Source organism: Amblyomma americanum, chromosome 5 (assembly GCF_052857255.1).
Source record: "Amblyomma americanum isolate KBUSLIRL-KWMA chromosome 5, ASM5285725v1, whole genome shotgun sequence".
Taxonomy (NCBI): Eukaryota; Metazoa; Arthropoda; class Arachnida; order Ixodida; family Ixodidae; genus Amblyomma; species Amblyomma americanum.
Window position 1 is genome coordinate 150,525,227 of NC_135501.1, and position 14,543 is coordinate 150,539,769.

The 14,543-nt window shown below is 49.3% G+C and overlaps 1 pseudogene; it reads right to left on the reverse strand.

Moving 5' to 3' along the window:
- Positions 1 to 1,858: 1,858 nt before the first annotated feature.
- On the reverse strand, positions 1,859 to 9,347 carry LOC144134260 (uncharacterized; annotated as a pseudogene).
- Positions 9,348 to 14,543: the final 5,196 nt, after the last annotated feature.

Genomic DNA, 14,543 nt, shown 5'->3' on the forward strand with positions numbered 1-14,543 from the left:
TTTTTTTCGCTACATCCTCCTTTTGACCCCGCATCCTCTGCTCGGTGATCCCGGCGTGCTGGTAGCACCATTCGGTCGGGGATTCTCTTTAAATAGGTTTCTCCCTTTCCTAGCCTGTTATCGTACCCTGCCTTGCTTTGGAGGTTTCGGCGAACGTAATACTCGTCAGCGAGCTGTGCCGCTTTGTCTAGGTGTATATCTGTTAGCCTATCATGCGGCCATATCCCCAGATCTTCTGGAATCGCGCTATAGTACTGCTCTAGTGCGATGCACTCCAGTACCTTGTCATGACTTCCGTGCACCTCAGCGGTCTTAAGCCACTAGTTTAAGCTGACTTTAAGCCGGTACGCGAAGTCAGTATGCGACTCTCCGCCTTTCTTTGCCTGCCTGAATCGCTACCTAAAGGCTTCAGCAGAAAGCCGGTACTTCCTAAGCAGTGCGCTCTTTACCTTCTCGTAGTCATCACACTCTTCCCGTGAGAGGCGAGCCACCACTTCGGCCGCCTCGCACGGAAGGAGAGGAAGTAACTTTTCCGACCAAGCGCTCTTGTCGATGTGCACCTTCCCGCATGCACGTTCGAAATTTACGAAAAAGAGTGCAATATCGCCTCCCGCGCGGTATGGTGAGACGAGATCCTGCAATCTCTGCCTCCCTTGCTTCTCTACCAAAGCTACAGGGCTAATACGCGCCATATTCCCTCCGTTCGACGCGATTTCGAGCTCCTTCATTTTTCGAGGACGTTCTCTCGCTTTTTCCTCTGCCTCACGGACCTCCCGTCTCTCTTGAGCCAACCGAAGCTCTTCTTTTTCTTTCTGCTCGAACGACACCCGTCTTTCTTGAGCCAACCGAAGCTCTTCTTTTTCTTTCTTGCGTCCAACAATCGTTTCCAAAGCCTCGTCGACCTCCTCAGTATACCAGAAGAGTGCATGGTGGTCAGTTAAGATGTCGATGGGGCGGCCTAAAGGTAAGGAAGAAATATTGTGAGTGCCCAGACTATGGCGAGGCACTCCTTTCCCGTAACGGCGTAATTAGATTCGGCTTTCGTGAGCGTACAACTGGCGTAAGCAACAACGTATTCAGAAAAGCCGGCCTTACGCTGTGCAAGTACGGTTCTGAGGCCTACGCCGCTGGCGTCGGTGTGCAGCTCGGTTGGCGCACTGGGGTCGTGATGGCGCAGGATCGGTGGTGAAGTCAGAAGACGACGGAGGATAGCGAAAGCGGCGTCGCAGGGTGACTTCCAAGCAGGCAGATCGTCGGGCCCATTCAGGAGCTTCGTAAGCGGGGCGATGATAGAGGCGAAGTTGCGCACAAAGCGGCGAAAATATGAGCATAGGCCCACGAAGCTTCGGAGCTCCTTAACAGAAGTCGGTTTGGGAAAGTTTGTGACAGCACGAAGCTTCTTCGGATCGGGGAGGATGCCATCTTTGGAGACGACATGGCCGAGTATGGTCAGTTGGCAAGCACCAAATCGACATTTCTTGAGGTTGAGTTGGAGGCCAGCGTCTGTGAGACAGCGCAGAACCTTGTGCAAGCGCTCGAGATGTGTCGGAAATTCAGGCGAAAAAACGACAACATCGTCTAAATAGCATAGGCAAATGTGCCATTTGAGGCCACGCAAGATGTTGTCCATCATGCGCTCAAACGTTGCGGGAGCGTTCTGTAAGGCCGAATGGCATCACGTTAAATTCATAGAGACCGTCAGAGGTGACAAAAGCTGTTTTCGGGCGGTCAGATTCAGCCATGGGGACTTGCCAATAGCCGGAACGGAGAATAAGGGAAGAGAACTCGGCTCCTTGTAAACAGTCGAGGGCGTCATCAATACAGGGTAGTGGGTAAACGTCTTTGCGTGTAATTTTGTTTAGGCGACATAATCAACACAAAACCGAATCGAACCATCCTTCTTTTTGACGAGCACGACGGGCGACGACCACGGACCAGAAGAGGACTGGATAACGCCGCGGTGCAGCATGTCGTCAGCCTGTTCAGCGATGACGCAGCGCTCTGGAGGCGACACACGGTAGGGGCGCTGGTGGAGAGGGGTGTGAGGGCCTGTATCAATGCGGTGAACGACGGTGGTCGAGCGGCCCAAAGAAGTTGTCTGGTGATCGAAGGAAGAGTGCAACTTGTGAAGCAGGGTAAGGAGCTTCTCGCGATGAGCTGGGTCGAGGTCGCTGGCCACTGAACGGTGAAACATTTCCGGGGAGAGCGGGTCGGAGACAGCACTAGGTGGTGGGAGGGCGGCGACGGAGGTACCACCACAAAGAGTTTCATCGTCGACGGGCATGAGCAAATTAAGCGGTTCAATATATATATATATATATATATATATATATATATATATATATATATATATATATATATATTCAAGAGCGGTTTATTGTAGAGGTGAAAGGGCTGGCGGCGTAACCGTTGCACAAACTGGCCCGGCAGTAGCGGCCCCAGAACAGACTTCCAGAGCGAACTCGAGCTCTCCAACGCGCGCGGCAGCCGGTCGCAGAGGCCGGCCGAACGTCTTCATCGTCGTCGATGGTGGCGCACTGTCGTCTTCATTGCACATGGCATATTTACAGTAGCATAGCAGGCGACAGGGGGGGGGGCAGTATAGGGAAAGGGGGCCTGCATGCGCATTAGCCCAGCCCCCCATTTTTCTTAATCCGGCCCTGGCGGGAGCTGATCCATTGTGGCAGAGGTCCTTGAAATAAAGTGCGTGTGGTCCGGTGCAATAAGTCGGAAGACGTCAGTCAAAAGAATCTGTTTCTACCTTGAGCGTAGGGTCCCGCTTCAGCGACAAGTACGTACTGTCGTCCTGCAGAAGGTCAGTCATTTTCTCAACTTAGTCGCTAAGATGAAGGTAGCGTTGCCTTTGTCAGCGGGAAGTATAATAATGTCCGTGTTTTTACGCAGGCTCTTAATTGATAGCATCACGTACGCTCCTCGGAAAGAAGGTGAGTCGGAGGATGTCGCGGAAGCTTGGCAAGGATGCTGACTGCACGAGTTCGGGCCTCATATCGGCGGTTATCTACTTGGCCTATAGCGCGTTCGACAGCACAGACCTTTTTTTTTGCATCCGGCGCAGGTCTCGTGCTTAAGTTCAACGAGTTCAAGTACGGCGAGTTCTGCTCGAGTAGGCCTGTATGAAGACAGGTTGTGGACTATCGAAGTGGACGGGCCTGGCGCACACACTTTTTCGCGAGGCAGCAGCCTTGATAACTTCTTTTTATGGGATAACTGCCGCCGCGGTGGCTGAGTGGTTATGGCGCTCGCCTTCTGGCCCGAAATACGCGGGTTCGATCCCGGCCGCGACGGCTGAATTTCGATGGAGGCGAAATTCTAGAGGCCCGTGTACTGTGCGATGTCAGTGCACGTTAAAGAACCCCAGGTGGTTGAAATTTCCGGAGCCCTTCACTACGGCGTCTCTCATAGCCTGAGTCGCTTTGGGACGTTAAACCCCCATAAATCAAACCAAACCATCTTTTTATGGGACAACTCTCGTTGGCGGGACTAGAGGCTCACCTTGTAGTTGGCGTGTAACTGGATGCTGGCGAGGTCGTCAGGACACTGCTGCTCGAGGCGGCGACGAGCAAAGAAGACTTCGTTCTACAGGAGCCTGATGGAGGCTTTGCAATCTAGGATCGTGGCTTGAAGCAGTTGCCGTTCCGCTCTTGATACCACGCTGTGGCCAAAGGCCGTGTCAACAGGTCGCAGCAGACGGAGAGATCTCGGAATGAGGCTCCTAGCCTTTCATATGGGGTTAAAATCCAGATGGACTTTGAAAGCAGAGAGTCGCATCGACAGCGAAATGTACTGCCGGACTTTAAAATAAACGTGTTAAGTTGTTAAAACGTCTTCGTTTTAACAACAACCTTTGGTCGGCGTTCCTTTCTCCATGCACGTTACCGTGTTTGCGTTACCATTTACCCGGCCCTCCTAGCGACATCTGCGCATGCGCCTCCACTTATCGGGCCGCGGGAACTTTACAGGATCTTTTTTTTTTTTTGCGTTGCGGAGAGATTAGAGTTCGTTCGTAAACAAACATGGCGGCGCACTGCACGGCCGCTTCGGACCAAACGCAGCACCGCCGCTGCGTTATCCTTCTAGAACTCTCACTCATACTTCGAGGTTTGAGTAACAAGTACAGTGTTCTAGAAGGTGTAGTGGCAAAAGCGGCGCGCTTCCCGTGAGGCTTTAGAAGCGGTTGCCGCGGCGGTGTGGCGCTGGCGTAGACTCCTGGAGCAGAAGCGAGCGCGCGGTGCGTGGCTAAGGGGGGCCGATCGGAGAGTCGCGCTGTTTGTTGTGGCATTATCGCGTAAGTATCCCCTTTTTTTATGCATCACCGCTTGGCTACTGATGTAAAGGCACAAAAGAAATGACTGAGGCTTTTAGAAGGAAATCAAGGAGTTGCAAGCGCGTTTAATTTCGGCAAAAAAGGCCAACTGCTTACCTCTGTTCTTCCAAGGTTTCATTTTTCTTATTTTCAGGAAGGTCAGGCTGAATGTGTTCCCGACGAAATGGGATAGTAATTGCCATGGGTCCGGAGATGACCTCGACGGTTTCACCTCACGGCACTCGTTATGATAACAACACATCGCAATATTAATTTGTCTACATTCTTCCTTTTGTTTCTGTGCAATAAAAATTCACAGGCGTACTGATCCTGGTTTTTTTACAGGGGCGGAACAAGAACAATTAATAGCCGGATATAATGTAGTTGCATGACATCACAGCACTGAACAAGTTGATTGCAGCTAGTTGAGAAAGACGAAAATAAATTTAGTGAAAATGTACAACTAAGACGCTTCTCGATCAGACACGACGATTTTGCAAATCTATGCAGTTGCTGCTTTCTGTGCATCAGAACTGCACTCCAAACGCAAAGGAATGCCTACATATATTCAGACGTGAAAGCAATATGCTCACTACAAAACTTAAACAAGCACGAGAAAAGAAATCATGAAAACAGAAAACCTTTCCGCAATGAAAGATTACAAAGACATGTATATTTACAGCAACATTAAATAATCGAATCTTAAATACAATAAAAATGCACGCATGAGAAATCGTATTACAAAAGCACGAACAGATGTATTATATATACAGTCCTCTACATGTTAAATAGTTACATACTGTGACAACCTAGAAGTAAACACACTTTGAAAATAATGACGTTCATATGAAAAATATATAGGAAACGAAATAAATATGTGGAAAGTGCGACTAAGTTTAAGATATTTCGCGGCTTCGCGCTTCTGCACCCTGGCACGGTTCAACGACTTCACAAAAAAGTGCAACCTTGTTGTCACATAAAATGCCATCATCTGAGCACTCATTAATTCAGAGGGATCAGGACAGCCAATATTCTCTTTGTGCTTGCAACGAAAAAGTGCGATAATATCCATCACACTTTCGTGGTGAAGCTCATGCATGCTGAAACAGCTGGTGAAAAGATTCTCCAGCTTTTCCAGAAACATAAAAATAAAACGGGACAGATATAAAAGGCCTCCTTTGTCCTTTAGGCGTGTAAAATGTGATGCGCGAAGGTTTCGTTTGTCAGTTTCGTGAGCAAGTAGGAGCTTTCTGCATGCATCACATGGTGATTTAGCCAAGAACTTTCGTGCTACATATCCAGCAATATAAAAAATAAATCACTCCTTGCGGATACACATGCCATGTGGTCGGAAGCTGGATCTTTCAGTTCTTTTACAGCAAGCTCAGCACTGCACAGATCACCATCAGCAATCAATTTATCAATGAATGATTGCTTGGTGTTTTTTGCCCCTGGAACAGCATCAGCACTAAGTAAAGAATCCAAAACACCTGGCTCTGCGTTGCCATGAGAAACTGACTTGGCAAGGTTATAAAAGCTTAGGCACGACACAGTTATTAAAAACTGCTCTGGGGTTGGGTGCGTGTTGCAACCTGACTGCCTGGCGATGCCAAACAAGTTCTCCACTGGATCCTGGCTGAGTCTTGACGTCATAATGAATTTATACCCAACGCTACGTGCCAGTTAGTCCATCAGGGACAGTGTGCTGCCGATAGTGACCCTAAGTCCAACTGCTGTACAGTTGGGCAAGAAACCACCACGCTCGCGGGCGTGAACTTCCCACTCGCAAATGTAAGCCAAAAATGAGAGCAACTTGTCCTTAGAAGGGGAATCCGGACGCAGAGCTTCAGCGGGATATCGAGACGTGATAATTTCAATAAGGTCCCTCATCATTCTGGAAGAGGCAAAACATAATATTAGAAAATGACGTGGAACATACTTAGGGAGAATAGTACCCGCAGTCGTACTTTTTTCTTACCCAAAAAAAGTCAGGACAGGCTGAATGCTTCCACAGTGGTGCTCAATCTCGCTCTTGTACAGCTGGAGGCCATTAAGAACGCTGTCACCAAAGAGCTGAAACGCATATGTTACTCTCATTTTTTCGAAGTTGTTCGGCTGTGTGTGGCGTGCAGTGATGTCTGGCATGGCCTGGAGCGTCACGTTGGAGCCATCTAGTTTTAAGGCTTCTCGAACTGGATAGATAGACACCTGAAACAAATAAGATAACAAAAAAAATTCTGCTCGCTATACTGTATTGAGATAAACAAAGCGAGCAAGAATCCGATGTGGCATTGCAACAGACAACGTGCAGCATTTTAAACAGTTAAATAGCACGCACGTTCTTTCACCGACAACGAAAGTATCAAATTTTCTCTAAACAATAAATATTTTCTTAGTGGAATGCTTGAATATGCTTGAGCACTTATATGTCCGGCTGGCGTATTGAAGCCTGAGTGCAGAAGTCCATTTCTTACGCATTTAACCAGATGCGGAAAGTCAGAGACGAAATGAAGAAACCGCTTTCCATCAACGGGATGCTGTGCTTTGCATTTTGTGCTCGACGCAGTTGCCTGAATGCCCATTACTGTCCACATCTTGCGACTCCAAGTTGCTCCATCAGAGGTATTGATGTCAACAAACAGGCCAGCATTTTCTGCCAGTATTACTCCTTCCAACATGACTTTTGTCAAAAGATCTCCTTTCATGCTTCCCCGAGTAGCAAAACGTGCAATTATCTGTGTCCACTTGCCAGCAAATGGCACAAACATTATAACCATCCCGTGGTCAGCCACATTGTGCATTTCACTTCTTGGAGTAAATTTTGACATGTCCACAAAGCCTTGAATATGTCCTGAAGAGGAGACGCAAATATTTTCTGATAATTTCATTTCGTCCACAATGAGTCCACCATGTCTCTTGCAGATATCCATGGTGGAAGTCTTTTGGTTCAGAATGTTCAGGACATTTTCGTTAAAGCCAAATCCTGTCCTGTATGACTTGAGATACCTCTGCAATGTAACTTTGCTTGGCAAAGTGAGGATGTTTTGCCTGCGCATGTGCTCATAGAGCCGCGGACCTTTTATTCGCATAATAATGCATTCAAGGATCCACGCATTTGAGTACATCATCCCTCTCCTGCTTTTTCTTTTCGATGCTTTAAACATGTGCAAAGCTGCTTCTTGCTGCTTTGTGGTTAGCGATTCAATTCTACGCTGGATTGTCGCTTCTATTGTTTTGGAGTTTTCTTCTTTCATTGCAGTTATCTTACTTGCATGGTTCCTCAAACGTAGACTGAGCAGTTTTGTTTTCTGACTGGTAATTCTCAGTCGCTGGGACAAATTCCTTTTCACGGTCTTGGTATTCAACTTTGACTTTCTGGTGACAAGTGCTTTTCTTAGGTATCTGCAGCTAACACAGATCCCGCCTGCAAAACAAAAGCGAAATACACCAAGTTGGTTGCTGATCCATGTACTAAATATGAAAACAGGGCCGGTATATATAACGAGTCTTTCCAGATTTCATTCCAGTTTTGAATTTGCCGCCCCCCACCATTGCTTGAAGCGGTGTTATTGAGCCAATAACGAAATGCGGATGCAGAAGCACTTACCATCAGCTGTGACTGCACCAAGGCAGAACTATCTAAACACTTTGCTGTTGAGAAGATTCAGCGTGTTTTTCATCTTGAAGGTCAGCATCTCATTCACTTCGTGATACGTCTCTGCACTCATAGCACCTGCGCAAATCCGTGCACAGTCAGCTTCTTTTAGAATATCTCCGGCCTCCACTACGGCACCTCTTCCTTCCTTCTTTCACTCCCTCCTTTATCCCTTCCCTTACGGCCCGGTTCAGGTGTCCAACGATATATGAGACAGATACTGCGCCATTTTCTTTCCCCAAAAACCAATTATTATTATTATTATTATTATTATTATTATTATTATTATTATTATTATTATTATTATTATTATTATTATTATTATTATTATCGCTTCAGCCAGTGGTGAAGAGCGGGAAATTAATAAAATGGAATGAAATTCATTAATACGCCGATATAGCACGTCTTCGATCTACTCAAAAAAAAACAACAACTGAAACGTGCGTTTTATGATACTAGAAGCACTTACCATCAGCTGTGACTGCACCAAGGCAGAACTTTCTAAAGACTTTGCTGTTGAGAAGATTCAGCGTGTTTTTCATCTTGAAGGTCAGCATCTCATTCACTTCGTGATACGTCTCTGCACTCATAGCACCTGCGCAAATCCGTGCACAGTCAGCTTCTTTTAGAATATCTCCTGCCTCATGAAGGTAGGTAATTCCTCTGCATTCCTTTTCTTTTCCATTGAAATAGCATTTGGCCACAATTCCACTTGCCCCATCCGAGCCACTTTTTCATGGAATACAGTAAACGGTGTCTTGGTGGCGTGTGTTGCATATAGCAGAGTATCAAGATCCGGTGTGTTCAGCCTCGTCCACAACTTCGGTACTGTTACATTCTCAGCTATGAAATGAAGATCGCCTGATTGCACGACTTGCTCATCTTGTTTGAAGTCACCGATCGAGTTGGAGCTCCTGTCCGAGTTTTCGTTTTCGTGCTCATCACAACGAGACAGCCGAGATTTCTTTCTGGGTCCTGCTGCAGCGACCTCACGGCGCTTTCTTTCTGCCCTCGGTTTAGAAGAAGGCTTCGAGAGGTACTTAGGCAGACCTGGTAGCAGTGTTGGCACCGCATCTGGAGCTAGGGCAGGCTTGCCTCGAGGAAGCCGGATTTCAATTTGCCGTTAATCACATGTATGTAATCCCGAAGGATGAAATGCTCTTCGAAGTGTCTCTCGCAGATCGCAAACGTTTCAGCAAGAGGCTTGTCGTCGCGCTTCAAATTTCGCTCCCAAACCTTTCGACGTTCAGCATCTTTGGGGGCTGCAAATACAGAAAGCTTCCGTCCGTTTTCCACTCGATGCCCGGGATATCCAGTTTTGCAACCCGGTGCAAAACAGTGGGTATCTGCTTTTTTCCTTTTTTCCATCGCAGAAAACGCAAAACCGAAGCACGTGCACGAACAGCAACCAACGCTACCACCAAAGTACGTCACTCTGCCTTATGTCCGAGATGCCAGCGAAACCACCGCCCGAATCCTGAGAAAAGGGGTCGTCAGGTTGCGCACAAGCCCACAAACACTGTTGCGCTTTGCCTACATGTTCCCAAAGACCGGTCACGAGGGAAAGAGCCTTGCGGCGACTGCGACGTAAGCTACACCGTAGAAAAAAAAACTGAAAGAGAGAATTCGGCAACATAAAAACGACGTCCGCAACTTCGCAAGAGAGCGCAGTCCTGTGTACCCGGACATTCCGAAGACTAAAACGACAGAATCAACTTCGACGAAACCTCGTACGTGCGTGCCGTCTTCTGAACCAAAAAAAAAAATCTCGAAAACGGCTATTCCCAGAATCCTGGCACATTCCTGCGACATCGAGCGCACAAAAGGAAACATGCCCGCAGTATATGCGCAGGGAGCTTAATTCGCTCTGCAGCTCGAAGGAGACAAGTCGCTATTGACAGCCATTGACCGCGTCAATCCGACAACGTACGATATGTTCTACACACCCTAATGTGAATCGCAGCCATAACCCCCACCCTGCCCGCTTCTTTCGCATCACCGCTTTTCTTTTTTCGGCCTCCTGCTGCTCCCATCCATGCATACTTAAAGACGCTAACTACTGCCCCCATTCACCCCGGAAGAAGGAGCCCAGCTGGCTCCGCAACGTTGGGTTTTAAAATTAGTTTTTGGTTGAAAATGTGCCTGAGTTTACTACAAAGCACTAGCGTGGCCGAATAACGAACAAGGAGAAGCCCACTATTCCACAGAACACGCGATGCAAAACACGCCTTGTTCCAGCGATGAGAAGACAGCACGGGAGAGACACAACACGGACACACTGACGAGTGCTGGCTTTCAACTGAGCATTTATTTCCAAGTAGCTAAGCAGGAGGAACGGGGAAGGCTAGAAAAAAAAAATATTGTACAAACAAGACGAACTCACCACAATTTGAAAGCTGATAAAAAAATTCGAGGGGCAAAAGCACTGAAGTACGGTATACCTCCCTGCTGCATTCCTCTTCACGCCTCATTCTCTTGTCCCTTTTCCACTTCTCGGTTCATTCTTTTTCCTCTTCTTCACACCCTTTCTTTCTTGTTCTGCCGCCGCTTTCTCGCTGTTCCTATGTGATTTCGCAACCCCTCCCCCGCTTCATTCCACCCATCTTCATCCCCTTCGCCCCTCTGCTACCCCTCACTTTTGTTTGTCAACTTTTGCATTCGTTGGCCGCCGAGCTTACTATGCACTGCACTTTCTCTGTCCCATACGCTTTTTCACTCTCTGTGCCTTTGGTCAGCAATGTTTCCTCAGGGTGTCTCGTTCAGCGTGCGTGTTCGCAGGTGACTTTTAATGGAGCGGGGCCACATGTCTGAAGGGCGCTCTCCGAGTTTTGTTGTCTTTTTGTACATTTTTGCGTCCCCCAAGGATATTCTTATCTGCTGTTCTTACCCCAACTACTCCAAGCAGCCGAAATCGCCACTTTTTTCCCACGGCAACGCTCAAACCCGCTCAATACAGCGACGCGACGAAGCAGACGGCTCGCTTTTCTCCTCCAGTATTCGATGGCAGCGCCCCGAGCGGCCGACCGCTTTTTTTGCTTCAGCTCCTCCCGCCGAAACCCGCTTCGCTCTTGCCACTACAACCTTCTAGAACACTGTAACCTGACTAACAGCCTTAACCACCTCCGCCTTCCCCCCTATCCCCCCCCCCCCCCCCCCGCATTTCGCATCACAGGTTTCGTCCCTTTGACCCACTCCATCCCTCCATACTTTTAAAGACGCTAGCTACCGCCCTCAGTCAGCCCTGTTGAAGGAGGCGAATCGGCTTCGAAACGTTGGGTTAAAATAAATGTTTTTGGTGGGAGGTGTTCAGTTTATTATAAACGAGTCATTAGAGTTGTAAAATACCATTTCTGAAAATTAAAAGGCAGCGCGGCCGACGGCGAAAGTTGGTGAGGCGCGATCCGCCCGTCCGCTCAGGCTAAGAGTCATGCAGGTGCGCAGGTTTTGGCGGCAAGCTTTTCAGCTGCAGTGCGACACTTCGTCCGGATTCGAAGAAATTCGTGATCGGTGCGTGCACGCGGCTCGGGCGATATCTAGTGGTTCTGACGACGCGCTCCAACGCAGAAATCATTAGCGCAGCAGTACAGAAAAAACTCGTGCAGCACGAGTGCCGAAGCGCAGGTGGCACTAGCTGCACTGTCAAATCGAGTGCGAGAGTGCCGCACTTCCTGAACTGGTGCAGAAAGTGCAGCCAAATCGAGGAGACCTATAGTTTCCCGCGTTTCGGTCGTGGGGCGTTCAGATACTTTATCAGATAGGTAAAAGATAGCGCGATCTGTGATGGGGATACCGTTATCCGCCTCCGCGGTTCGCCACGTGCTGCGCATGCGCAAATCGTCCTGAAGGCGCCATGTGCCGGCTGCAAAAAGCGATTGGAAGATTGGTGGCTCAGAAGCAGAGATGTGACTTGTTAGAAGTGTAGGACTGAAAACGTATTTAGAGAAAATGGCAAATTTTAAGGTCAATTTACAACACAGTTAAGTAAAAATAAAGAAAAGCCGAGTGGCGGAAGCTGCCACCACCCCGTTTCAAAGGGAAAGTCCTTGCCTCCCTCCGCCTGCCCCCACGCCCATCCATCCATCCATCCATCCATCCATCCATCCATCCATCCATCCATCCATCCATCCATCCATCCATCCATCCATCCATCCATCCATCCATCCATCCATCCATCCATCCATCCACATCACATCACATCACATCACAACACACACACAGTACGCCCGCCTGCCGCGTCGGCACCAATCAGCGCGTGCGCACTGGCGATGCGCGGTAGCGGATCGAGGATTACGCTTTGCTATGACCGCCGCCACCAGTGGGCGTACCTGCCGCGTTCGGACAAATGAACCAGTGCGGACCGCCCGTGCTTGGTGGCGGTAGCAGTGCACGCTATGCTAAATGCCTTATTTTCCACTCTGAAATAGAACGCATATATTTTTTTTCTGTTCTAAGACCAGTCGAGGGGGAATAGGGAAGAAGCGTTAACATCTGCATTATCGCCGCTCCACTGGGCATCCTTCCCGCGAGATTCACAGCTACTTAGGAGAGAGAGCTAGAAGCGTCTGCGACACAGGCCAATGGTGCAATTGCGTGGCTCGAGCATTTTTTCCTATATAACGGCCATCATCTTGACGTTGTGCGCCTAAAATTATTTAAACCCTTGTATACTTTCGTTATGAATATTGCAGCGGGTAGACGACGACGACGATATTGAACGAGTGGAGGAGGAAGAAGGCGAGAACTCATCTCTGGCTGTGTTCTGAGTGCCGCCCGTAGCTGTTCATTCGTTTTTGTAAGTAACTGTAAATATATTCTTTCCCGCAACATATTTGGTGGAGGTGCGGCTTTCCTCTACGCCTACCGAAGACGGAGCTCCGCAGCGGCCGCCAGCTGACTTCGCTCACCATGACCCATGGCCCAACATGTATGAACGCGTGAGTACGTACAACCGCTGGGATCCGACTCTTATGCTCGCGAATGTCATCTTCTATCTAAAAGACACCGCCCGCGTCTGGTACGAGACTCACGAAGATGATTTGACCAGCTGGGACGTCTGCAAGCAGAAACTGCGCGAGCTGTTTGGACGGCCGCTCGGCCGAACACTCGCCGCTAAGAGGGAGCTTGCGTCCAGAGCTCAAACGTCTACGGAATCCTATGTTTCCTACATTCAGGACGTGTTGGCCCTCTGCCACAAAGTTGACAATAACATGCCCGAATCTGACAAAGTGGGTCACGTGTTGAAGGGGATCGCCGACGACGCCTTCAACCTGCTCGTCTGCAAGAACTGCACTACAGTCGGCGGCATTATTAAGGAATGTCGCCGCTTCGAGGAAGCTAAAAGCAGACGTATTAGTCAGCCGTACACACGCCTCCCCAACACGGCTGCGACTTCCTCATGTGAAGACCTGCTGCACCGGCAAACTCCTGCGCCTCCAGAAAATGTGACCCGCATCATTCGACGCGAACTCGAAGCTATGTCCCCTGCCTCCCTGCCTCTACGTGATGGCGACAACCACTTGCCCACCATCTCGATGGTACAAGCCGTCGTCCGTCAAGAGCTTGCAAACCTTGGCCTCCAGCCCGTCAGCCCTGTGCGTCCTTCATCACCACCCGACATCACTGCGATTGCTCCTGAACGACCTTCCTACTTCGCTCCACGTCGCCGTAACCCTAACGACTGGCGGACACCCGACGACAGACCCATTTGTTTCCCCTGCCACCTCATTGGCCACATCTCCCGTCACTGTCGCAATTATTGGTCTCGTCGTAGCACATACAGTCATCTAAGCTCTCACCGCAACGATGACCAGCCCCGCCACTTCACGCCCACTCCAGCCCAGCAGAGTGCTACCGTTGACGGCCAGATTTCCCGCTCCAACCGCTCCCCGTCCCCCCTGCGTCGGCAGTCTCGTTCACAGCCCGTGTGACCATATCCGGCCGCCATACATCCGTTCTATTCTCTGTTCTGGACCAGTGCCCTCATGACGTCATTCTTGGCCTCGACTTCCTGTCTGAGCATTCAGCCCTCATCAACTGCGCCACCAGTGTTGTCCAGCTTGACCTTCCTCTTTCTGCTGAGTCGCCGTCCCCAGTTGTACCTCGTCTTTGTGCTGTCGACTTTGTCCGTCTACCGCCTCAAGCCGCAACTTACATTTCTTTCTCATCTGTTCCCCTTGTCCCTGATGGCCCCTACGTAGTCACTCCGGACCTTGACGTTGCCCTCACGCGAAGTATTGTGCTTGCGCACACTGTCTCTACAATGTCGCAAAAACCGTGCGTGCCTTCCTGTTCTGAACTTTGGCTCGTCTATCCAACCGCTCCCGCAAGGCATCTCATTCGCCACGCTGTGCCTCGCTGCCGAATGTGTCATATCAGTGGTGGACAGCTGCTTACCTTCTACTCATCAATGCCTATTGCCTGCGGCAACATCACCAGAGAAACCAACGGATGACTACGCCGACATGATCTGTTCTGACCTACCAGCGATGCACGCTCACGATCTTAGGTGCCCCTTATCATCTTTTCGCGACATCTTCGACTTTGATGCCCGTGTTTTGACTCGTA